The sequence below is a fragment of the Macrotis lagotis genome, chromosome 5 (assembly GCF_037893015.1).
Source record: "Macrotis lagotis isolate mMagLag1 chromosome 5, bilby.v1.9.chrom.fasta, whole genome shotgun sequence".
Classification (NCBI taxonomy): Eukaryota; Metazoa; Chordata; class Mammalia; order Peramelemorphia; family Peramelidae; genus Macrotis; species Macrotis lagotis.
In genome coordinates this window covers 30641390-30666882 of record NC_133662.1, presented here as the reverse complement: position 1 = coordinate 30666882, position 25493 = coordinate 30641390, and the positions used below count along the sequence as shown (strand labels likewise).

Below are 25493 nucleotides of genomic sequence, written 5' to 3'. Positions count from 1 at the left end.
TCAATCTTCCATCTTAATATGAAAATGACTCAGTTCTTGAAAACTTTGCCTGCTTGAAAGCAGACTCTACCAATCTGGAGGAACTTTAAGAGCAAATCTAGTGAAGAACTATGGATGGAAGGTGGTTTCTCACTGAGATCCTCAATTTGTGTACAGGCATGATGTTTTTATATCTAAACAAGATCCTCTATTTTCTGATATACTTTTAATAGACATGAATGCTTCTTCAATTATATCAATAGAAACATTTTGTGACTAGTTGTAAAAGTCAATCATGTTCTCTGGGCTCTTATATAAAAATGGCAAGTCAGTCCAGGTTGGAACAGTCTCTGAGTAGCATTTGACTAAGTTCAGAGAAGTTTAAATATCGGAGGCATTGAGATCTGAATTGGTGAATGTAGTATAGTTACCAGTGAAATCATCTCAAGAAACTTATACTTGCAGATTCATATGTGAAATAACTGAGATAATTACACTCCACTTATTTATTTTTTGGATTTGAGAAGGGAGAATCTCTCTGGACCTCTGAAAACTTTCTGTTCACATATTTTATATGTCAAAATCTATTTCAATGGCAATCATCATATAATATCTTACATATATGTGATAATGATTGAATTGTTTGACTGAAGGGGAAAACTAGCTACTCCTTTTTTCAGTCTGTTAATCTTCTCTGGAATTACTTTTTCCTACTCAAGTCCCCCAGTTTTCTCTAGTTCAGTGCCCTCATTCCATCCTTAAAAGAAGAAATAACAGTAGGTAAATTTCCTGTGTCTACTGAATCAGAAGAGCTTTCTTTCACTCTTATTTTTAAGATTCCTCCCACCAAATAAATTGCTGGATTATCCTGTCCTGAAAAGTCTAGAATTATTTATTTATTTTTCTGCAGTGGGGGCACTATAATAACACGTTCCAACAGGATTTCTTTTATATAACTGAAGCCTCTACCAAGGAAAAACCCTATGAAAACCCCAGGAAGGGAATCTCTTTCTGTGTGGGTGTGTCCTCACCTTACCAGGGCCTCTTACTCATCTCCTGTTAATCCCCCAAAGACATCCAAAGAATGAACTATAGTTTAGAGAAATCTATTTCTTTAAAGGACACAAAGCAAATCCAAGAAGCAAATAGATTCTTAAAGAAACAAAAAAACTGTGATTTTAAATTGTTTTCTGTAGGTAGATAACATTTCTTCATTATGAGAGTTTTGGAATTGTCTGAGAACATCGTATTGATCAGAGTAACTCTTGATAGTCTTTCACACACACACACACACACACACACACACACACACACACACACACACGCGCGCGCACGCAGAAAAAGAGAGAGAGAGAGAGAGAGAGAGAGAGAGAGAGAGAGAGAGAGAGTTTAAAGCAGTATCACACTCTTTAGAAACGTTTTATTAATTTGTTACCTTCTAGTAACCAGAGGTTAGCTAGGAGTGGGGAGATCTTAGAGTCAACCACGGTTCTTTTAAGTAAAGAAATCACGGGGCGGCGAGGTGGCGTAGTGGATAAAGCAGCAGCCTTGGAGTCAGGAGTACCTGGGTTCAAATCTGGTCTCAGACACTTAATAATTGCCTAGCTGTGTGGCCTTGGGCAAGTCACTTAACCCCATTTGCCTTGGAAAAAAACCTAAAAAAAAAAGAAATCACAAAAGTTAAAAAAAGGCATAAAATTTAATTCATGGGTTACTATAAAAGATTTACTAGTTAGTGTAAAAAGATACAAGCCAATCCTTTTAAAAAGTAAGGAAAGTGAATTTTTAAGAAGATAGTAAGTTTATGCAAAGAAGAAAAAACTAAAAGCTGGGATAGTGAAAAATCAAAGCCAGTTAAGACAAGGAAAAGGGAAAGGGAAAGGAAACGGTCATAAAATAATATTTGAGCTGAGAACACATAGATCTAGCAGCTTAGAGAAGAGGTTGGACAGAACCTTTACAGGGAGCCTCCTGTGCATGGAAAAGTTACAGGAGCAGTTAGGGCAGCAACAGGAGGGATGAAGACTTAATATGTGGCATAGAGTTGTGTTTCTGCACATGTCTGGCAGAATTAAAATTATAGATTAACCTTAAAATCTTAAATTAAGGTTAAGAATTTATAGTTGAAGGCTTAGTTGAAGGCTCAGCTTGAGGGAGAGTCAGGGTCTTTGTTAACACAAGATAGCCTTAAGGAATTTATAGTGTATAACTAGGTGAGCCTGATGAGATAACTTGGAGTCACCAGTTTAGATAGGCTGAAATAGCAAACAGATTAAATAGTAGAGAGTCAATATAGGGAATGTTTAACAGTTTCAAAAGATTAACTATTTTAATACAGTGTCTGTTTGCTAGGTACATTCCTTATTTATAGGGCTTTGCTTGTAAAAATAGAGAAAAAGGAAAGGATTACAATATTTGTCTCTTAATATAGAAAAAAAGAGGCCAGAGGGGGAATTACAATATTTCTCTCTGCCCAGAGTTTCCTTACTTCAATCCAACAAATATTTATTGAACATTCTATGTGAAGGACTTGAACATAAAGATTTAGGTTAACTCTATTAGAATTCATAGAGACAGTCTAATATAATGAATAAACTGCTGACCACTGTATCAGAAAGACCTTATTACAACTTGACTTCTGACAAATTCTGTTTGTTATCTAGACAAGTCAGTTGATCTCTCAGAGCCCAAATGAATACTTTAAGACTATAAATTGCAGGGCACATGCAGATCTATATCAGTATAGAAAGTTTCTAACCAGGAGCTCTTTAACCTAAAGAGTGATTTTTTTAAATGCAGCATACCTTTAAAAAGTTGTTGAAGAAATGCATTAATTTCATTCTGACTTGTGCCTATAATTATATCTGACCACTGTTCCTATGGCATGGAATGGAAAAGTTTCATATCAATCCTTTCTGGTCCTGTGCTTTGTGGCACTTAGTTCCATCTAGTACAGGGACTTTGTGAGGAAGGAATCAGGTTAAATGAGCCTCCTCATATTTAGTTAATCTATCGGTCATCAAACATCTAATCTGGTTACCCTCATCAAACTGACTGACAGGGGGTGGCTAGGTGGCGTAGTGGATAAAGCACTGGCCCTGGAGTCAGGAGTACCTGAGTTCAAATCTGGTCTCAGACACTTAATAATTACCTAGCTGTGTGGCCTTGGGCAAGTCACTTAACCCCATTTGCCTTACAAAAATCTAAAAAAAAAAAAAAAAAAACAACTGACTGACAAATCAGCAAGCCTGTATTATATACCCCTACCATGTACCTATAACTGTGCTAGTCTAGGGACACAAAAATAAAAATATGAAACAATTCCTATACTCAATGAGTTTATATTCTCCTGGGAGAGACAACGTGTATTGATATAGTTACATACAGAGCACTCTTCTTATCCTTCAGAAATGAATACATCCCAAGAACTACAGAATCACAAAACTTCAAAGGTTAAAGGGATCTCAGATAATCATCTAATCCAATATATACACGAAAAAAAACTCTCATGTCCCATCACAATATACCCAGTAAGTGTCAAAATAGTCTTTGCTTAAAGACTTCTGGTGAAGGGAAACCCATTGCTTTCCAAGACAATTCATTTCACTTGTGGAAAGTTTTCTTTGGTCGGAAGTATGGAGATATTTTCCCCCCCATTACAGAAAACTTAAAGTTTCCTCCTTACAACTTTCTTTTATTGCTCCTCTGAAGGGATTAATATATAGTGTAACAATTGGTTAAAGAAGACATACCCAAACAGCCCTTTTTTCCCTAATAAAAATGTCTTGTGAAATGGTAAGCTCAATATGAATCAATAAACTGTGATATAGAGTATGTTAAGATAATTACACACTAATTTGGCAGATCTCATGTCCAGAACAAAAGAATTGTCCTCTGGAGTCAGGGGGAAAAGGAAGGAAGGAAAGGAAATAAGCATTTATATGATGCCTACTATGTATCAGCTTTAAACATGTTAACTCATTTGAACCCTACAACAACTCTTTAAGACAGGTGTCTTTATTGTCCTTATTTTATATATATAAACAAACAAAGCTTAAGTGACTTTGCCCAAGGCCACACAGCAAATTATGAGACTGGATTTTAATTCAGGTCTTCTAGGGGTGGTACCTATATGCCTCCAAAAGAGCAAGGTCCATTCGGTGTGATAGTCTTTCACCTACTTGAAGAGAGCTAGTATATGCCCATTAAATCTTCACTTCTCTTGGGTTAAACAACCTGAGTACTTTCTACTGATATTCATATGGCATGACCTTAATTCATTTCACTATCCCAGTTGCCTTCTGGATGTTCTCCAGTTTGTCAAAGCTTTTCCAAAACTATGGTGTATAGAACTAAGCTCCTTACTCCAGATGAAGTCTCACTAGGGCTGAATATGGAAGAACTAATAGTTCTTTCTTTCTGGTCATGAGATCTGTCAATTTAGTGTATAATTATATTAACATACTCTATATCAGAGTTTATTGATTCATACTGAGCTTACTGTTTAAGACATTTTTATTAGAAAAAAGGTTGTTTGGGTATGTCTTCTTTAACCAATTGTTATGCTATACATTATTCCCTATTAAATTTTAGCTTATTATATTCAGCCCAGTATTCTTACTAATAAAGATCTTTATTCTAAATGTTGTCATTCAATGAGTTATTATCTATTCCTTCCAGTTTTAAATCTGGTTAACATATCATCTACATCTTCATCCTAATAATTAATAAAAAAAATATTAAACAGCAGAAAGCTACACAAAGATCCCTGAAGCACTTCACAGGAGACCTAATTTTTTTTCTAACCCCTCCATTAAGTGCCTTTCCTCTGCTGATTATGTCCAAGTTATTTCATATCATACAAGCAATATATATGTGTATATATGTATATAAAATAGATATGTATGTGTATATATCATATATGTATCAGAGAGAGAGAGAGAGAGAGATACCTTATTTGCATATAGCTGGTTTCACATTGTCTCCTCCATGATGATGAGTTGATTATAGGTAAATACAGTCTTTTGGCTTTTCTCAGATCTTAGCACAATGCCTGGAACATGATAAGTTCTTTTTTGCAAACTTGAGTTCCACGGTTTTCCACGACTTTCCCTTCCCTCTACCCTCACTATGGCAGTGAACAATCCAATACAAGTTGTATATGTGCAATTGTGTTTAATATATTTCCATATTAGTCATGTTGTAAAAGAAGAATTAGAACTAAGGGAGAATCAGGAGAAAGAAAGAAAAAAGCATTTTTTTAAAAGTGAACATAGTATGTTTTGCTTTGAATTCAGAGTTCATGGTTTTTCTCTGGATATGGATGACATTTTCCATAATAGGTCAAACCAATAGGTGATTGTTGACTTTTCTAAGAATTTATTGTATGCCAGGCAGGACTAAGAAATGGGGAGAGAAAAAATACAAAAAAAAAAAAGAGAGAGAGAAAGTTCCTATCCTTTAGGATCACCTGAATTTTCAATGGGTATTTATGGCTCTGTGGGCCTCCACTATATTTTATAGTATTTGAAAATTCAAAGTTACTTCCATTATCACAGTAGGAGTCTAGGTAGGAATTTTCATATCATATCACATACCAAGAGCATGACATAAGTGATAGACAGCAATTTGGCCTTATTGAGCATGGAATAGGAGATGAACAGCATTTTTTTTGTTTGCTTGTTTGTCCGGGGTCTTCTTCCCCGGACTCCCGAGTGAGCTCCTCAGTGGGCACTGCTTCAGGCGTCCCTGGTGTTTTCCCTCCCCCGGGGATCAGCGAGGAGGGACTCAGGCAGACACTTCTTCAGGAGGCATATGTTTTATTAGGTGCAGAGGGATCCCCCGAATAGCTCAGGCACTGGATAATATAGGGAGTTATTTCCGGGCTGCCACCCCAATCCGCCCCGAGGGCAGAACCTACCACCCGATTGGAGCAAGCGACACAGGCCAACCAGGCGAAGCCACTGCTCCCCTTAAGGAGCCGTGTCTTCTCTGGGTTGGTCTGACCTCACTCCCGGGGAGGTCCTATCCACCCAGGCGGTCAGGGCTGACCCCCGACACTTGTTTGCAAGACAAATGGGGTTAAGTGGCTTGCCTAAGGCCAAACAGCTAGGTAATTATTAAGTGTCTGACACTGGATTTGAACCCATGTGATCCTGACTCCAAGGCCGGTGCTTTATCCACTATACCACCTAGCCGCCCTGAACAGCAATTTGTTGAGTGGGTCTGGTATAAATCAGACTTTATTATATATTCTGCCCTTTTTAAAAAATTTCAGTCTATTTTCACCTCTTTTTTTTCTTTAAAATCTCATTTAAGGGGCGGAGCCAAGATGGCGACATGAAGGGATCCAGTCTTAGGAGCTCTCTGAAAAAACTCATAAACTAAGGACTCTAACTAAACTTTCAAGAGACAGAACCCACAAAGGGACCCAGTGAGGCAGTTCTCCTACTCAAGGTAACTTGGAAAAGAGCAGAAAGGCTCTGCTCCCCGGGGTCAGAGGGGCGCCTGCCAGAGGGGTGGCCCACCAGAGTGAAAGAACTTCAGCCTCCAGGAGGCAGCCCCAGGGCACTGGGAGCCACGGCTCACAGCAGCAGGGGAGTCTCCTGAGCTGCATCCCAGGGAGCACCGGCCACAAAGTGGGGGAACAGCGGGGGACCTCTGCCAGAGCCAGCATGTAGAGCCCAGCCCTCAGGGCACACAGCCAGCAGCTTAGTCTTTCTGCAGCCCAGATCAGGAAACAGAAGCAGGCAGAGCCAGTAAGCAGGAGCCCCCAGGGCATGAGCCCATTGAGCTGAGGGAGGGGAGTGAAGAGAGAGACTGCAGAGCTCTGTCCTCTGCCCCTGGAACAGGACTCTGGGGCTCTGACCACATTCAGATCCTGATCCCAGTCTAGGCCCCCCATAGAACAACAGGGCTGCCCTGCCTCGGCCCCATGGCAAAGGGGGGCGCTTATGGTCATTCACAGACCAGGAGGGAGGACAGAGCCTCACACACTGAGACGCTTGTGGGAGTGTCCCAAAAGCTCAGGAAGCACCCCCAAAAAACAGTCTTAGGCTGGGAAAATGAGCAAGCAAAGAAACAAGAGGAAGACGACTGAGAAATATTTTGCAAATGAGCCCAAGAAGGATCAAAATACTCAGTCTGAAGGTGAGTAAGCACAATCTCCTGCATCTAAAGGCTCTAAGAAAAACAGAAATTGGGCTCAGGCTATGACAGAGCTCAAAAAAGACTTTGAAAATCAAATGAGGGAGTTGGAAGAAAAACTGGGAAAAGAAAGGAGAGAGAAGCAGGAAAAACATGAAAATGAAGTCAGCAGCTAAGTCAAGGAAATCCAAAAAAATGCTGAAGAAAATAGCATGCTAAAAAATAGCTTAGGTCAAATGGACAAAACAGTTCAAAAAGTTATTGAGGAGAAGAATGCTTTAAAAAGCAAAATTGGCCAGATGGGAAAAGAGATAAGAAAACTCTCTCAGGAGAACAAATCCTTCTGACAAAGAATAGAATTCAGGGAGATTGATGAATTTACCAGAAATCAGGAATCAATACTTCAAAACCAAATAAATGAAAAATTAGAAGAAAATGTGAACTATCTCATTGAAAAAACAACTGATATGGAAAACAGAGTTAGGAAAGATAATTTGAAAATTATTGGAATACCTGAAAGTCATGATCAGGAAAAGAGCTTTGACATCATTTTCAAAGAATTACTACAGGAAAATTCCCCTGATATTCTAGAAGCAGAGGGCAAAATAGAAATGGAGAGAATCCACTGATCCCCCCGAGAAAGAGATCCCAAAAAACCAACCCCCAGGAATATTATAGCCAAGTTCCAGAATTCCCAAGTCAAAGAGAAAAATATTACAAGCAGCCAGAAGGAAACAGTTCAAATATCGTGGAGCTGCAGTCAGGATCACACAGGACTTAGCAGCAACTACATTGGAAGTTTGTAGGGCTTGGAATACAATATACCGGAAGGCAAAAGAGCTTGGAATGCAGCCAAGAATGAACTACCCAGCAAGGCTGAATGTCCTCTTCCAGGGAAAAAGATGGACTTTCAATGAACCAGGGGAATTTCAAATGTTCCTTTTGGAATGACCAGAGCTGAACAGAAGGTTTGATCTTCAGATACAGAACTCAGGTGAAGCATGGTGATTGGAAGAGAGGGGGTAAATATGAGGGACTTAATGAGGATGAACTGCATGTATTCATGTATGGAGGAGTGGCGCTGATTATACTCATATGAACCTTCTCAGTTAATAGAGCAGGTAGAGGGAGCTTTTGTGGTTGAGGCACAGGAGAAAGCTGAATTCGAAGATAAAATATGGTGTAAAAATGGAGTCAATAGGAAAAAAAGGGAGATGGAATGGGAGAGGGAAGAAGGAGAGGGGGAATAGTTCAAGATATTTCACATAATAGGATTTTTTTGTTGTTGCAATGAGCTATTGCAGTGATGTGGAGGGGGGAGGCAAGAGAGAATGGGGGAACCTTTGCTCTCATCAGAGATGGCTGGGAGAGGAGGCAGCAAGTATACTCAATGGGGTATAGACATCTGGAGTAGGAGGGAGGGGAGAGCAGGGGGAAGGGGTGGGGATGTGAATGAAGGAGGGGGGGATAGACCATGGGGGGAGAGTGGCCAGATATAACACATTTTCTGTTTTTACTTCTTGCAAGGGGCTGGAATTGGAAGGCCTGCCCAGGACCATGGGGCCAGGTGGATTCTGGGCCTAAGGGGTGGTATGGGGGCTCAGGGCCTCTTGGCCCCAGGACCAGGGGTCTGTCTGCTGCGCCACTCAGTGACCCTACAGCAGAGTCAGAGTGAAAGGAGAGAGAAAATAAAGTACATGGTAGTGGAGAAATAAGAAAGGAGGGAATTGCGATCAGCAACAGCAGTGTTGGAAAAATATGGAAGTAACTTTTGTGATGGATTTATCATAAAGAATGTGATCCACCCATGACAGAGTTGTTGGTGTTGGAGCAAAGACTGAAGCACATTTTTTGTTATGATTATTTGGGGGAGGGTGCAGGGCAAGTGGGGCTGGGTGGCCTGCCTGGGGCCACATAGCAGGGTGATCTTTGGGTGTCTGGGGCCAGATTCGGACCCAGGTGCTCCTGGCTCAAGGGCCAATGCTCTGTCTGCCACCCAGCCACCCCTACTATTATTACTATTTTATTTTATTTTGGGTCTTTTTTTTTCTTCTTTTAGGTTTTTGCAGGGCAGTGGGGATCGGGTAACTTGCATGTCACATGGCTGGGTGATTATTGGGTTTACGAGGCTGGATATGGACTCGGGTGCTTGTGGCTCCAGGGCTGGTGCTTCGTCCATTGTGCCACCTGGCCATACCTACAATTATTACTATTATTTTTTTTTAATTTTAATTTTTTTTCTCTCCCCTTTGCTTTTTTCGCTCAAGCAAGTCTATCTATATTCATGGGGGAGGGGTATTTTGTTTACTTGTAAACAAGAATATTTTGTTAATGTAAAAAAACATTTGTACAACATGAGAATAAAAAATAAATTTAAAAAAAATGAATGAAATTTAAAAAAATAAAATCTCATTTAAGTCATTTCTGAAATTTATACAATGAGCAATATATCTTATTTTTCAAAACTACATTCCTTCTTTGTGTTTTACTTCAGCCAATCCTTGTCGATATGAAGATAAATATTCAAATTGCCAAGAGATGAAAGATCAGTACACCTGTGATTTCAGAGAGGTCAAGCTTAACTGTAAAGTTGCATGTAAGTGTACCAGTGCAATAAAATAGAATGGATTTCCAGTATTTCTCTGCTGTCAGAAAATCATTTTAGAGCCAAGATGAAAGTTGTGACTATGTAATGCCACTCTCATTGTATTTCCAATGTGTATAATTCTGGATAAAATTATAATGAACTACATATCTGTTTCTATTTGTTATAATATGTATGGAAGACTCCCATTTCCATTTGGTAGTACATGCTCACACAATAAAATTGTATTCAGGCTTGTTTTCTTTTTTGCATGTTAATTTCCAATGGATATTTTTAAAAAAATACAAACCAAAGAACAATTTCTGATACTTAATATATTTCTTGGGCTAATAAATCCTATTTTGTGTATGATTTCAAGTTGGTCATTTAAATAGAACTAATAAAAGCTCTAATTCTTATTCCTTTCATGGCAGATTCACTTCTATGCTTCAACATAACTGAGGAAATTTTGAAGAAAAAATTTAGTTGTTATATAGTATCCCAAGGTTAACTTCCACAGTAGTGACTAAAGGGAAACATTTTTAACAAACTAGGCTACCTGTTAGTATGGGATCATTCCAAGTGACAGCAGAAAATATATATTGTCGGAAATCTCTATCAATATAGAAAGGAAAGCTTTAAATCAGACATTCGGATTGCTCTGGTTCTGTAGACAGCAATGGTTACAAAAGGGCTAATTAACCTTTTGAGAATATTTTTATAGCTTGAATTATAAAACCACCACTTAGAAACCCACTTGGCAGACTGATACATTGAGCTCAGTAGTCTATCTGAAAAATATGCCATCCAATGAGTATGCAAATTAGAAACTACTTTTAATAATAATAACATAGATTCACAAGTCTAGAAGCCTCAGAAGATCAGTTTCAATCACTGACCTGAATGAAGCACAGATCCTCATATTCTCCTCACTACCTTCTACTTTCACTTTCACAGTACTATTCTCCTAACTCCTCAGACCTAAAATGTGGGAATCATCTTGGATTCTTAAATCTTCCCTCCCCTCCACCCCATCCCACCCCACCACCATATCCAAGCTGTTGCCAAGACCTATCAGTTCCACCTTTGCAACATATCTGGAATGTACTCCTTTTCCACTTACACTGCCACCACCCTAGTGCAGGTCTTCATCATACAGCATCTTGATTATTGAAATAGCCTACTAGTAGATCTGCCTCCCTCAAGTCTCTCTCCCCACTCTAATCTATCTTTCATTCACAATTAATTTGATTTTCATAAAGCACAAATCAAACTACAATATGCCTCTACTCAATACACTACAATTGCTTCAGAATCAAATTCAAATATTCTTTGTCACTTGAAGTTCTTCATAACCTAGCCCCTTCTAATATTTCTAGTCTTCTCATACTTTACTACCCAACATATACTCTTAGATTCAGTCACACTTAGATTCAGTGGCTCTTTACTCTTCAATGAACAAGATACTCATTTCTCAGCTGAAGAAATTCTCTCTGGCTGAACTGTCTTCCTCTTCCACTCCAACTACTGACTTCCTTAGCTTCTCTCATGTCCCAACTAAAATGCTATCTTCTATAGGAAGGCTTCCCTACCCCTCTTATAATTCCAATATTTTTCCTTTTTAAATTATTTCTATTCATCCAAGACCTATTTTTAAACATTTGTAAACATTGTAAACCACTCTGTTATGGGCAGTCATCATGCCTCACCTGGAATATTACAATAACCTTCTAATTTACACTGGATAGTTTAAAAAAATCCAGACCAAAGAACAATTTCTGGTACTTAACATTTTAATGGCCTAATAAATTCTAACTATCTATTTTGTGTATGATTTCAAGTTGGTCATTTAAATAGCACTTATAAAACTCTAAATTTTATTCCTTTCATGACAGATTCACTTCTATGCTTCAGCATAAATGAGAAAATCTTGAAGAAAAAGTTTGTGTCATGTGGTATCCCAAAGTTAACTTCCACAGTAGTGATTAAAGGGAAACATTTTCAATAAAATAAGTTACCTATTTAGTATGGGATCATTCCAAACCTCAGCTCTTTCCCTACTCTAATTCATCCTTCTCTCAGCTGCCAAGGTTAATTTTCTAAAGCTTAAGTCTATCCATGACAACTGTGTGAGTAAATATAATTGTTTTGTTTGTTATTTCACTGAATTATAGGCTTCTTGATGGCAGGAACTATCTTTTACCTTTGTATGTGGGGGTCCCTTGTGCTTAGGATAGGAGTTTAATAAATGTTTACTAATTGACTGATTGATTGTAGTTGCCAATTAGATTTCACTAGAACCACACCACTTAGAAGGATGACAAATAGTATTAGAGGTAATAGAAATAGGAGATGGCTACAAGGGTCCAGAATTCCTGGACATTCTTGGGAGTGATTTAGAGTTTTGGGGGAAGGACTCAATTTGACTAAATTGACACACTACTGCATAACCTTCCCTGAAGGCAAATTAGTTCAATCTTCATCCATTTACTCCCTACCTGAAGGTCTACAATTCATTTTCTCCTCCATCATTTACAAAGTTCACTGATACCCATAGCTCTACAGAGAGATGATTTAGGTGTGTAAAGAGTTCCAAGCATTCCTCTGCTGACGAAAATCATTGATTTGGAAAGAGTAAAAATTGCAGTTGGAAAGAACTGATTTTGGATTCTACTTCAGACACTTAATAGTTGTGGAACCACGAGGAAGTCATTTAACTTCTCTGAACTTTATTTTTGCCAACTGTAAAATGAGGATAGGGATAGCACAAGTCTCACAGGGTTATTGAGGATCCAAATGAACTTAGTATACATAAAATGCTTCGCAAATCTCAAAGCAAGCACTATATTCATGTGAACCATTATTTATTTATCTATTCATTCTTTCAGCAAAATATACAACTCTTACCTCAATCTTTTCTTACTGTAGTTCTCCTACTCAATTGTAGTTTATTGGCCCTCATTTTAATGATGACAGATCCAAGGAGGTGGAATAAATGATCCAATGACAACTCTAGAGAAAGTACTAAGATCAGAGTCTTTCAAAAAAAGACAGGCTCCCTGTCTTTTGGAATTGTTTCCATTGTTTCAGAGTCTCATGGTCTAAGAGTTGGAATAGACTACAGAAATGTTATCTAACCAAATTCCTAACTGAAAGAAGTATAAATGTGTTCTACAATATTAACAAATGATCATCTAGCCTTGACTCCAATACTTCCACTGATAGAATGCACTGCTACCATGACATCTCATATCCATTTTGAGACCACTTTAATCGTTAGAAGCTTCTGATTAGGCATTAAAAGTAGAACCTGGAAAGCAGAGTTGAAAATGGAAAACATTTCTGCAATCACCATCTAGAGACTCCAACAGCTTAGACCAGCACCAGCTGAGGATGGTCACCCTGAGGCCTCGACTTTGACAATTTGTCTCTGCCTCTTTCTGGGCTTCTGACATGGCCAACTCAGTCAATTCTCACTTAAACAAAAATATCAAACAGATGTTCTTGAACCCTCCTCATAGGAACAAAGTTTTGGCCATGTACATTTGGATCAATGGAACAGGCAAAGGACTGTGCTGTAAAACTCAGACCCTAGATAGTGAAACAAAGAGCATCAACCTGAATGGAATTTTGATGTCTACAGCAGTTTTCAGTCTGAAGGGTCTAATAGTGACATGTACCTTATTCAGGCTGCTCTGTTCCAAGACTCCTTCCAAAAGGACCCCAACAAACTGATTCTCTGTGAAGTCTTCAAGTATAACTATAAGCACACAGAAAACAATTTGAGGCATACCTGTAAATGGATAATGGATATGGTGACCAACCAGAAATTCTGGTTTGGTATGTAGCAAAAGTATATACTCTCATGAGAACAGAAGGACTATATTGGTTGGCCTTCCAATGAGTAGACCTCAACATCCATATTACTGCAGTGTGGTAGCCAACAAAACTTATGTAAGAGATATAGTGGAAATTCATGACCGTGCTTGCCTATATTCTGGAGACAAAATTGGGGGGAACAAAGGCTGAAGTAATGCCAGTTCAGTGGTATTTCCAGATTGGACCATGTGAAGGAATTGAAATGAGAGATCATCTCTAGATTTCCCTCTTCATCCTCTAGTTGTGTGTGAACATTTTGGAATGATTGCAGTATTTTATTGCAAGTCAATCCCTAGAATCTGAAATGGAGCAGGTGGATTTATTAACATCACTACCAAGGTCATGAAAGAAGAGAATGTTTTAAAGTTTATTGAACAAGCCATTGAGAGACTAAGCAAGTGATGCAAATATCATATGCAAACCTATGACCCTAAAGGGAAACTGGATAATGACTGCCACCTTACAGATTTCAATGAAACATCCAATATAAATGAGTTCTCCTCTGGTGTGGCCAACTTCAGCACCAGCAACTAAATTCCCAGTCTGGTTAGGCAGGATAGGAAGGGTTACTTTGAAGACTGCTGCCCCTTTGCCAGCTGTGACCATTACACAGTGACAGAGATGCTGATTCATACCTGTCTCTTCAATGAGACAGGAGAACACTTTCAGTATAAAAACTAAGTGAACTAGCCTTCAGGTACTGTATATCCCTTGCTCCATAACACTATTTTCATATGGCCTATTCTACCTCACCACTCCCCTCTTCCAATTGTCCCTACTAGACGTAACCCAAGGCATAATATGCCTGCAGATTTCTCCTTGTTTGTTTTTTTGAGGGAGGAAGAGGGAGTAGTGTTGGAGGATGTTCTTAATCATTTTTCTCCATCTTTGATGACTTTTTGAAGACTGAGAAATAGTATGTTAATGCGGGGAAAGGGTAGGGAACATAATAACCACTGCTTCCATCTAATCAAGTTTATATATCAACATAGACTTGTGGCTTTCAGGGGACAAAATATAAAAGAATAAGTATTTGAGAAGGAGAAATTGGGGGAGAGGGAAAGGTGGATAGGAGGAAGAATTTATTGAGTTGTTTGGGAAGAGAGGAAGAAGAGTATTAAATTCCTATGAGACTAAAAAAAATTCCTATAAGACTGTAATCTACTTTTCTCAAAAAGATAGTAAGCAAGGGGTGGTGGACTTAGCTTACAGGAAAACGAAGCTGCATGGGCCCTTTATATTTTCCCTGACCAGAGGAGAAGCCCTTGGCCAGAAAATAGTCTGTAGACTCTGTGAACCAATGGGGACTGCTCAGCTTTAGACAAAAGAAAATGAATGTTTCCCACTCATCCTCCCTTCACCAAAACAGAGTATTTTTTTTAGAGGTAAATTTAAAAACAAAAAATTTTTATTGGGTGTTATTTTTAGAGGTGAATTTAAAAACAAAAAAAATTTATTGGGTGTATATTCAGGGAGTAGAGAAGCAGGGTAGGTATGAAGGTGTGGTCTGAAAGTAGGGGACCTCCTGTTAGAAAAATAGACTATGTTAAAAGTCTTTGTTTCAACAACAGATTTCCTTTTTAATAATATGGTTTTTTTTATGCATTTAAAACGTAAGACTTCACCAGATGGGCAAAGTTCTCTCTCTCTCTCTCTCTCTCTCTCACACACACACACACACACACACACAACACACAACACACACATGCACAATTTAGAATTCTTGCTTTATAAAGAGTCTGAAAAATCTTTGAAAGATAATGACCCCAGATTTTCTATACAAAGGACTTTTTCTTCTTAGTGAATCTAGTCTGATTTCTAATGTGCTTTTAATCTCCTCGTAAGCCCACTATCACATTAGACCTTTCCTCCCTAAGCATGTATTGTTCTCATTTCTTCAAAACCTTGCTCCTTGACTGCCTGGGAAAGAATGCCAAGAAAGAGGTATTGATTGAAACTTGAAATGAGACCTGGATTCTGGTCCTATATTTATCACTTTGCAAGTCTCTTCATTTTTCTGTTCTTAAGTCTCTTTCCTTTATAAAATGAGAGTTGAACTCAGGTCCCTTCCACCTTTGACTTTTGATTCCACCACTTGCAAATAATCTCTGGTAAATGTATTTATGTAAGGCAACACAATAGGGGCAATCAATTGAACCTCTAATCAACTGACACAGCCTATGTATGGGGCTGTATGTGCACCTTGCTGGGATGACATAGGAACCTCTGTTAAATACTAATGACTGAGGGCTATTTTAATGATAATGAACCATTTAGGATAGAAGTAGATCAAGAAAGCAAAGCAACTGTACAGCTCCATGGGAAGCACCCACCTCTGGAAAGCAAAGCTTTCTTTGATTATCTTGTTTATAGTAATGATATCTGATATTACAGGTCTTTTCCAACTCTACATTCTGTAATAGTTTCACTCTCCTGTGCAAGGTCCTGAGCTCCTCTATGATTATTCCTCTTGTCACAAACTTCAGTGGACTCCCTATTATAGCTCTCTGCTGTCCCCAGCTGGTGATTCCATTAGCTGTCCCCAGTGACATTACTGCCTGCTTTCTTGGCTATTAGGGGAACTCATTGCTCTATTTCAGTCCCTTCATACCAGTATGGGAATCCTAGTGGGGGGGGGGGGGGGGGGGGGGCTGTGGAGAAGGGCAAGAAAAAGATCATTTCCAGTAGAGCACATAGTTCCTCCAGATTTTTCAAGCATATGCCTTACTTAATACAAGTCTTCCTTACCTGATACACACCCAGTTAGGAAACTAGCCTTTGTATCCTGTCCTTTCTCCAGTGGCGCTCAGTCTCAGTAATGTTCAAGTTCATAACACTGTTGTGATTTGTACGTATGTTCAAATAAAACTGAATATCATCTTTGTCTCCCTTAACCCTTAGGGTTAAGCATTTCTTCCCAAAGGGCCTGTTCCCTACCCATTGTTGGACTGACAAGGCACCCTGATTTTCACTTGTTTAAGTTACTGGGACAATGGGATAAGAATTATAGAAATTATATCAGACAGGGAGATTTTTCTTAGAAAATATTAAAGCATGATGCATTTAGGTCTTACTATCTGCTAAATGAGTCACTATAATAGACATTTTAAATTTGTGATCTGACCTTGAATCTCAGCTATTCCACATGAGCCCCCTCCATCTCTGGGCCTCAGTGTCCTATTCTATAAAATGAGGTATTGGACTAAGGAGAGACTATGGTGCAATAGAAAGACTACTGTATTTATAGTCAGAGGGTTTGAGTTTGGTTCTGGCAAATCATTTCTCTTCTCCTACTCTCATTTTCCTCAACTGTAAAATAATGAGCTCAATACAGCTTACTAGATCTGTGATTCTATTAATTAAAGGGGTGGAGTGATTGGATAATCTATTTAGAACTGGATGAGACCTTAAAAGATATTTAGTATAAAGCCATCATTTTTTAAAGTTAAGGAAACTGAGGTTCAGACAGGGAAAATAGCTTGTCTGAGGTCCAGCAGCTAGATCTATATGATTCAATTCATTTTCTCTGATTCCATTACAAGTGTTCAGATGAGCAGCTCTAAAATAGCTTGCTTAAGAAAATGATTATATTAGCATAAGAAGCTAGATGGTGCAGCTCTAGTGCTGGGCCTAGAGTCAGGAAAACTCAAGTTCAACTGGCCTCAGACACTGACTAGCAGTGTGACCCTGGGCAAGTCACTTAACTTCTGTTTGTCTCAATTTTGCCTCTAGATGAGGAAATCTATAAAATGAGGATAATAAATAGTACTTACCTCCCTGGACTGTTTGCTAAATTAAATGAGAAAATATTTGTAAAACATAGCACAATGTCTGGCACATACAGCCCTATAAAGAGTGTTTTTAAAATAGTAATAAACGAAAAGCAATAACAACAACATTTATGTGGCACTTACTATGTGCAAGCTTTAAAGCACTATATAAATTCTAATTATTATTATTATTATTATTATTATTATTATTATTATTATTATTATTCAGTGAAAACAGCATAAGATTTAGAGTAGGAGACCTAGGTTCAAATATTACCATTGTTTCTATTTGTGGCAGCTCAGTGGCACAGTGGGTAGAGCACCAGCCCTGGAGATAGGAGGATCTGAGTTTAAATATTACCTCAGACACTTAATACTTATTCACTCTGTGACCTTGGGCAATTCACTTAACCTCATTGCCTCACATCCAGGGTCATCTCCATTTGTAATGATCCATATCTGACCACTGAATCCAGATGGCTTGGAAGGAAACTTATCAAAGCACATCCTCAATCAAATCCCATTCACTTGCTAATCATGGGATCACCTCCATAATGTCACTGTCTTCTTAAAGGACAAACAGCAAATAACATTGAGCAAATCACTTAACTTTCAATACCTCAGTATCCTTATCTGTCAGATTTCCTTATCTGGCAAATTTGTCAAAAGCTCTCAATACCTCAGTTTCCTTATCTGTCAAATCTGTCAAAAATACCTCAGTTTCCTTCTCTGTCAGATTTGAATAGATATCCTCTAGAGACTCTTCTTGCTCATTTGGTTTAGAAAAAAGCTGTGATCACTGTTGGTAGAGAAGGCTTCCCAGCTGATGAAACTAAAGATACCTGAAGCATATTTTAACTGTACATAGAATAAATATCTTCATCATGGGGTGTAGGAAAATCCTATCTCACTTGGCACATATGTGAAGGGGACTTCACAGGGTAAGAAGATAACAATAGAAAAACTGTGTTTCAGATTTATTTGACCAGTATAATTGTCAACACTTTATCAGACTTTAGTAAGTACAACTTCAAAGTCAAAATGAAAGGATTTTGTGGTTTTCAAAATCCTGCTTAACTCCCAAAGAGTGCAGCCTCACTGGAGGCTGACATCAAATATTTAAGGAATATTTGTTGATGGACCAGTTGACTGATTCCTCATGCTATAGCATCCCTAAATGGAGGTATAATATTTTTACTCCAAGTAACTCAAATAAATCTGTAGACCTTTGTTCCTCAGATTTACAAAAGCTTGATCTGTGACCTGGTATTCACAGAAGCTATCTCAGTGATTAAAAGATTGAAAAATAATTTGGTCCAGATTATTTATAGTTATACATAATATGCTAGTGTAAATATGCAGTAGGAGAATGGTTAAATATACTATGATATATATATATTCAGGGGTCATACTGTGATACAGTAAATAGAGAGTGAAGCTCATAATTAGTAGTCAAAATACAAGCACATAGTAAGGGATTATTTAAAATAGGCTTATAATTTAGAGTTGCATTACATTGTGTTAAACACTGAAAACTGATGCAAAAATTCAAAATACCTTTCAGGAGAAGCACATTTAAATATCTAGCAAACCATATAGTCAACAGAGTCATTTCAGAACAAAATAAGTGGACATCTGCAAAAAGTAGCCCTCAAAATTATTTTAATTTATAATGATTATTATAGAAAACTTATCAGATAATTTACATTTAATAAGGATTATACTACTAATGAAGGAAAATAAAAGAGATCACTCACATGAAGCCCATATTGCTCAGGAACTAAGAGATCACTGGTTATATTTAATATTTCCTTCCTCCTCCTCCTCCAACTCAAACTATTCCCCTCTATGAAAAAAAAAAGGGGAAAATGTTTCAATTACCATTCCTTAAAAGGAATCAAACATAAAGTGGTTTTTTTTTTTTACAAACCTTAAAATTTGTTTATTTAGTACAAAGAAATTCATCATTTCTACTGTGCCCCTTTCTACCAAAGACAACTCACAACAAACATTACTTGAAAGGATCTAACCTGTGGATTCTGTACACTGGTTCAAAGGGAATTATTGTGTCTAAGAAGGCACTTCTCTGTGATAGAGCTCTGTGGATAGGAGTCAGAAGGATGGGATTTCAAATCCAGGCTTGATCACTTGTTATTTACTAGCTGTGTGACTTTAGGCAATTCACTTAACCCAGATTGTCTCCCATACAGGGACATCTCTAGTCATACAGATTTATATCTGGCCACTGGACCCAGATGTCTCTGGAGGAGAAAGTGAGACTGATGACTTAGCAGAGCATCCCCTCACTCAAAACCAATTCACATACTTGTCATGGTATCACCTCCCTGATATCATGGTCTTCTTCGAAAATGAAGGACAGGGGCAGCTAGGTGGAACAGTGGATAGAGTATTGGCCCTGGAGTCAGGAAGACCTGACTTCAAATCCGGCCTCAGACACTTAATAATTGCCTAGCTGTGTGACCTTGGGCAAGTCACTTAACCCCATTGCCTTAAATAAATAAAAAAAAGAAAATGAAGGACAAAATATTATTAGTCTTTGTGATTTAAGACCAACGTAGCATTATTATAGTGAAATATGTTTGCCTAAAAAAAATTCTATCACAAATTTTTAGACTAGATATCAAGAAGAACTTGTATCCCAATCAACCAAATGGCAAATGGGTTGTCTCTTCAATTAAGTGGGTTTTTACTTTTTAGTAAAAAATGAAAGCACTAATAAGAACTACCCAATCAAAATCTTTATGCAATACAAGTGAGATGTTGGAAGCATCACAGAAAAGACAGTATGGTTCTTATTCATCAAAAATTTTAAAACAAACTTCTAGTGGCACAATTTCATCCCCCATAAAGGGTTATGTTGCAATCCTTCAAGTTAACTACCCATCTATATAGCTATTCCTTTTTTTTAGATGCTGCATAAATGCCCTACAATTTTACTTTGTAGGGGCAGCTAGGTGGCGCAGTGAATACAGCACTGGCCCTGAAGCAGGAGTACCTGAGTTCAAATATGGCCTCAGACACTTAATAATTACCTAGCTGTATGGCCTTGGGCAAGTCAATTAACCCCATTGCCTTGCAAAAAAAAAAAAACCTAAAAAAAATAAATAAATAACTCTCACATTGTAAAACAGTATTACTTTTTTTTAGATTTTGCAAGGCAATGGGGTTAAGTGGCTTGCCCAAGGCCACACAGCTAGGTAATTATTAAGTGTCTGAGGCCGGATTTGAACTCAGGTACTCCTGACTCCAGGGCCAGTGCTCTATCCACTGCGCCACCTAGCTGCCCCCAACAGTATTACTTTTTTAAAAAATATTTAGAAACTAATATTTTTAAAGTTGTTTAATAAATTTACATAATAAATATTAGATGTTGAAACAAATCATGTAAACCTCCCTTTGGAAAAATCATCTTGAGGACCAGAAATTACAAAATTGCAATTTGTTAGTAAAAAAACTGTTATAGATGCTGCAGATTTTATCATGCTTCCTTATATGCTTGGAAATTTTGTGACTGCTCAGTCTTTGACAGAGTGTTTAGATTATTTGTTCCAAGATTCAATTCCTCTAAACCAGGAAACATACTTTTCAATTCTGATAGTATCATGTTGTTTCATAGCCATTGATGTATCCTCTACTGTTCTGTTTAACAAAATGTATTTACTTGCATTAAAAAAAATTAATAGCTCTAAAAAGAGTCTCTCTGTTTTTAGCCAACAGTTTCTACATATTTGCCATTGTAACCTAATTTGTCTTGGAGAATTTGAATCTCTGAATTGTCTCTGAGATCATCTGGAAGATTTGGGAGGACAGTTTATGAGCCAGTTTTAATATATTTTAATATTTTTCTTCTTTTCATTGAATATATATCAGTCTAAAGTTCTAGTTCCAGATTTTCTGTTCTTGAGTTTCTCAGAGATAATTTGAAGAGTATGCTTATGGGTGTTTAGGTTCCACTTCATTACAAACTAATTTCATCATTGTAAGATTTTTAGTTTCCTTTGATAAAAATTACTAGTCCACTTTTATACTATATTCTCTGGCCACTCTTCTTAAGCCATGCTCATGTGAGTCTTCAACTTCTCTATTGCTGGTCACTGGAATTTCTGCAGCTGAAGTTTGGGGAGATTTTTGAGCCACGGTTCATCCCTTGAACCCCAGCAGCTGTCCCTGATTATGAGTCCTGAACCTCCAGCATAGCCTTCTGTCTCCTGGAATTCCCCTGTACTGACCATTTTTTTCATAATTCTTTAAGAGTTGCTGCTTCCAAAGCATAGTCTCCCTGGACCCATTATGGTGATGGATTTCACTACACTGGTCCTTGGACAATAGATGTAAGATTCATCCACCATGCTTCTATTCAAAGACTTTCTAACTCGTCAGGGCATTCTAGAGCTTACAGTCTTTTTGCATAGATTTCAAGAATTCAGAGTCATCTTTAAATCATAATGGGACATTAGAAGGTCTTGTCATATGACTGGTCACTGGAAAAGCAAAGATAAGCACCCACTGTACATACTTTCAGTATTATTGATGCAGGGAAAAGTTGTAGAAGAACGTGAATTAGCAGAAACAAAGTTTGTCAAATGGGTGGAGGCTCCCCCTCTTGAGATTCTGCCTCCCTTGGACACGTTTGACTGTATCCTGTCTCCTCTTGACCCTGTTGTTTGTACCTTATCCTCCATTTTCCTCTTCACTTAACCCACTTAACCTTGGCCTGGAAACTGACAGGAAGGAAAAGACTTATTAAAATCAGATAAGTATTTTGAGACAGGAAGGACCAGCACATAGATTGCCATTGGAGTTTACCTGGCTCCAAGGTGAAAGACCACACCCCAAGCACCACCCTGTGCCAGCCTACAATGGAGGGATATTTAACAGGAAGCACAGCCCCTTCCAATGCTTCTTGCTTCTTCCCTTATCCCATCCAGAAGGATGGGCCTTCCTCTGACTCTTCCTTAAACCATGTGGAGATCCATGGACTTCACCTGGTTAACCCAAGCCTCATGGCTGCCTTCCCTTTTCTCTGTCTCTCTGTCTCTGTCTCTGTCTCTCTCTCTCTGTCTCTCTCTCTGTCTCTCTCTCTCCCTTTCCAAACTTCAACTGAGCTTTCAAAGATTAATGAGCAGTCCACATGGCTTTTCCTTCAACTCTTCTTAACTTTCCTATCACTTTCTTTTGGGTTGTAACTTCTTTTAATAAATCTCTATTTTTTCCACACCTGCATTCCTGGGTCTGAATCATGATTCCTCACAGGCTGATAATTGAACTTAAGCTAGTGGCTTCATTATCTTCCTTTCATCCATATTCCAGAGAGAGCTTTTTAGCATTGAATGGGTTTCAAGTGACAGGTTGAAACCACATGGATAGGGGATGGAGGGAAAATCAGGGTCAGAATATTCTCCCCTGATATCATATCAGAAGCATCTTGTAATCATCCAGAATCACCTGAGATATCTACCAGTGAAAAAGGTCAAGGGATTAAAAAGCAGTATCCTAAGTGGAAGGAGAGTCAGTACTAGCATCAAGAGTGAAGTACAAGATAGGCATTCAAAAATACTTGGGGGTAGGGTGGGTAACATATTGTGCAACACAAGGTCAATAAATTCATCAATTTATTATTCTTAACATTCTGTGACCATAAACATGTTTTCCTATCAAAGCCATCTGGTCTCCAACTTCTCTTAAATTGACTGCAAGTGGATATTTCTTTCTCCATCCCACTCTCTAGCCCTATTCTTGTGTTGTTCTCCATTGAAACAAAGAGGAAACAGACATAATCCAGTGTTCTTCTCTCTTTATCACAACACACATTAATCTGTTTCAGTCTACACCAAAGTACCTCTGCTTTGTTGTTAATCTTTCTTTTTAGAAGATGTCTAGGAGGAAGATGTCTTAATTTGCAAGTGAATTTAATTTAAGTCTGGCAGGGCTGTGCTTTCATTAGCTTCACTCTCTCCTACAAGGTCACCTGAGTCCAGTGGCAAGACATAGGTCAGTATGACTGGAAAAAGATGGCCTAGTATGCCTAATTAAAAAAAAAAAATCCACCCAAGATGGCAGAGAGAAGACAAGTGCAGCACTAAAGTCACCTGATCTTCCCTCATATATAATATGAAACAAACCTCTTAACATTAATTTGATCTACAAAACCCAGAAAGAGAAGTTAGGAGAACATTTACCTCAAGGTTTGTCTTCTAGGACTGTGGGTGAGTCAGGGACTGAGGATAGACTCTGCCGGGAACAAAGGACAGAGTGAGAGCCTGAGGGCACTACTAGCCTGATCAGTGGGGCGGGCAAGATCCTGAGAGCCTGAAAGCAGGGCTAGCCTGATCTGCCACAGGGGAGTCAGCCAGCTGGGGAGCAGAGACATTGATTGTGGCACTGATGGTCTGGAGCTTGCCAGCAGAGCTGGAGGATGAGTTCCAGGGTGGGAGAGTTGCATCCATACCTTTATTTCAGCTGAAGCCTCTTCCCAGAACAAACAATTACAGCCCACCTCTGCCCCAGGTTCAGGTGTGGGCAACAGACTTCCCTCAGCTATGAATAGGGAGAGCAATTACCTTGCCCTAAGGCAAAGGCCACCATTGTTCAAAGATAAAAGTATTCAGGAGTTTCATCCACCACACTCCAGAGAAAGTAACCAGCATAGCCTACTGGCCAGCCCACTTCGAATTACTAAACTCAGTGAGTAAAGCCTCTAGGGATCTAAATCCCAAACCTCTGTGAACCAGCCCCTTGCTAACATAAGATCTTAGTAAAATGAAGAAAGACCGGAAAAAAGGGGGTCCATAGAAAAATTCCTAGAAGGAAAAGACCCTAACTCAAAGAGACCTAGAACCTCGGAGGAGAATGTGATCTGGTCTCCAGCACAGAAAGACTTCCTTGAAGAAATCAGGAAACAGTTGAAAAATCAATTTGAAGATTTGGAAGAGATAATTAATAACTTGCAACAAGAAAATAAACATGTATACCATGGAAACAATGTAAAGATTAACAGACTGCCTTCTGTGGGGTGTGGGGGGAGGAAAGCAAGATTAGGGAGGAAATTGTAAAGCTCAAAATAAATAATATCTTTCTTAAAAAAAATTCTAACTGGGAGGGGAAGACCCTCAGAGTTTCTGGTCATAATAAAAATAATTGCTATTTATATTCACACAGCCATCAAAACACAAACAATGACTAAGTGAGACAGAGTGATTTAGGTTTATGGCATAGTCTAGTATCTACATTTGAATATCAATTAACATTATCAAAACCAAGTTTTCCAGAGCTCTATTTTAAAACATGATAAATGAAGCTACAAGGGACAAAAGAATTAATTTTCCCAGTTAAAAACAGAATAAATAAGTAGAAAAGAGGAAAAAAAATCTAACCCCCCCCAACCTCAAACTATCTTGCAAGACTTCAATAATGAAAATTTATATTCCTTTGGGTAGTGCACTACTCACATGTAAAATATGATTCCCCATGAGGACAAAGGGAAAAGAGAAACAATTGCTCCTACCTATAGATAATGCAATGTCTGTGAATGTTATAAATAATCTTTCTTCTTTATTCAATATGTGTGGGATAAGAATCCACTTTTAAAAAAATAGGGAGACTGCTCTGAGCAAAAAGGAAAGTTTATTTTGGCTTTTCTTGAGAAAAGGGCATGCTCCAAGTCTCACAAAGGTAGTGAAAATCAAGGAGCTGCCCTGAGGTGACAGTCAAGAAAAATTATATGTCCTAGCACATTTCCCCCCTCCCTAGCCCCCTCTCTTCCAACCTGATTGGTTAAGGTTTTCTGTTACAGTTTTTATGTGAAAAATCTACCCAGCAACAAAGAGAAGAATAAAAGGTTCTTATAAAATATTAACTCACCATCCAGATGGCAAGGGTATAAGAAGATTTCTAATGACCTTCTGTTAAATGAATTAATGGCTGGGTATGCAAGGTCTTATAAGGAACTCTACTATCTCTTCAGTTTGGTACTTATCAAACAGGAGAAGGCAGGCTGCTGTTCTCACAGTCTATTATCAAATAGGCGGATAACTAAGACTGCAAGGTGTCTTCTCTGGAAATATTCCATTATTTACCTCCCTAACAGAATTTCTGGAAATAGTCCACTGTTTCAC

The 25493-nt window shown here is 38.3% G+C and overlaps 1 long non-coding RNA gene and 2 pseudogenes across 2 annotated transcripts in view; 1 reads left to right on the top strand and 2 right to left on the bottom strand.

Moving 5' to 3' along the window:
* Positions 1-25348, bottom strand: part of LOC141523740 (uncharacterized) — a 121384-nt gene extending 96036 nt beyond the window's left edge. The window contains exons 1-4 of one of the 2 annotated variants that reach the window (XR_012478573.1): positions 25240-25348; positions 19116-19204; positions 4932-5032; positions 1415-1634 (exon numbers count right to left, since the gene is read on the bottom strand). This is a non-coding gene — a long non-coding RNA (uncharacterized LOC141523740). The remainder of the gene's footprint in view (positions 1-1414; positions 1635-4931; positions 5033-19115; positions 19205-25239) is intronic. The other variant, XR_012478574.1, reaches the window with a different exon arrangement.
* On the top strand, positions 13160-14269 carry LOC141523739 (glutamine synthetase pseudogene; annotated as a pseudogene).
* Positions 20757-21384, bottom strand: LOC141487738 (arfaptin-1 pseudogene; annotated as a pseudogene).
* Positions 25349-25493: the final 145 nt, after the last annotated feature.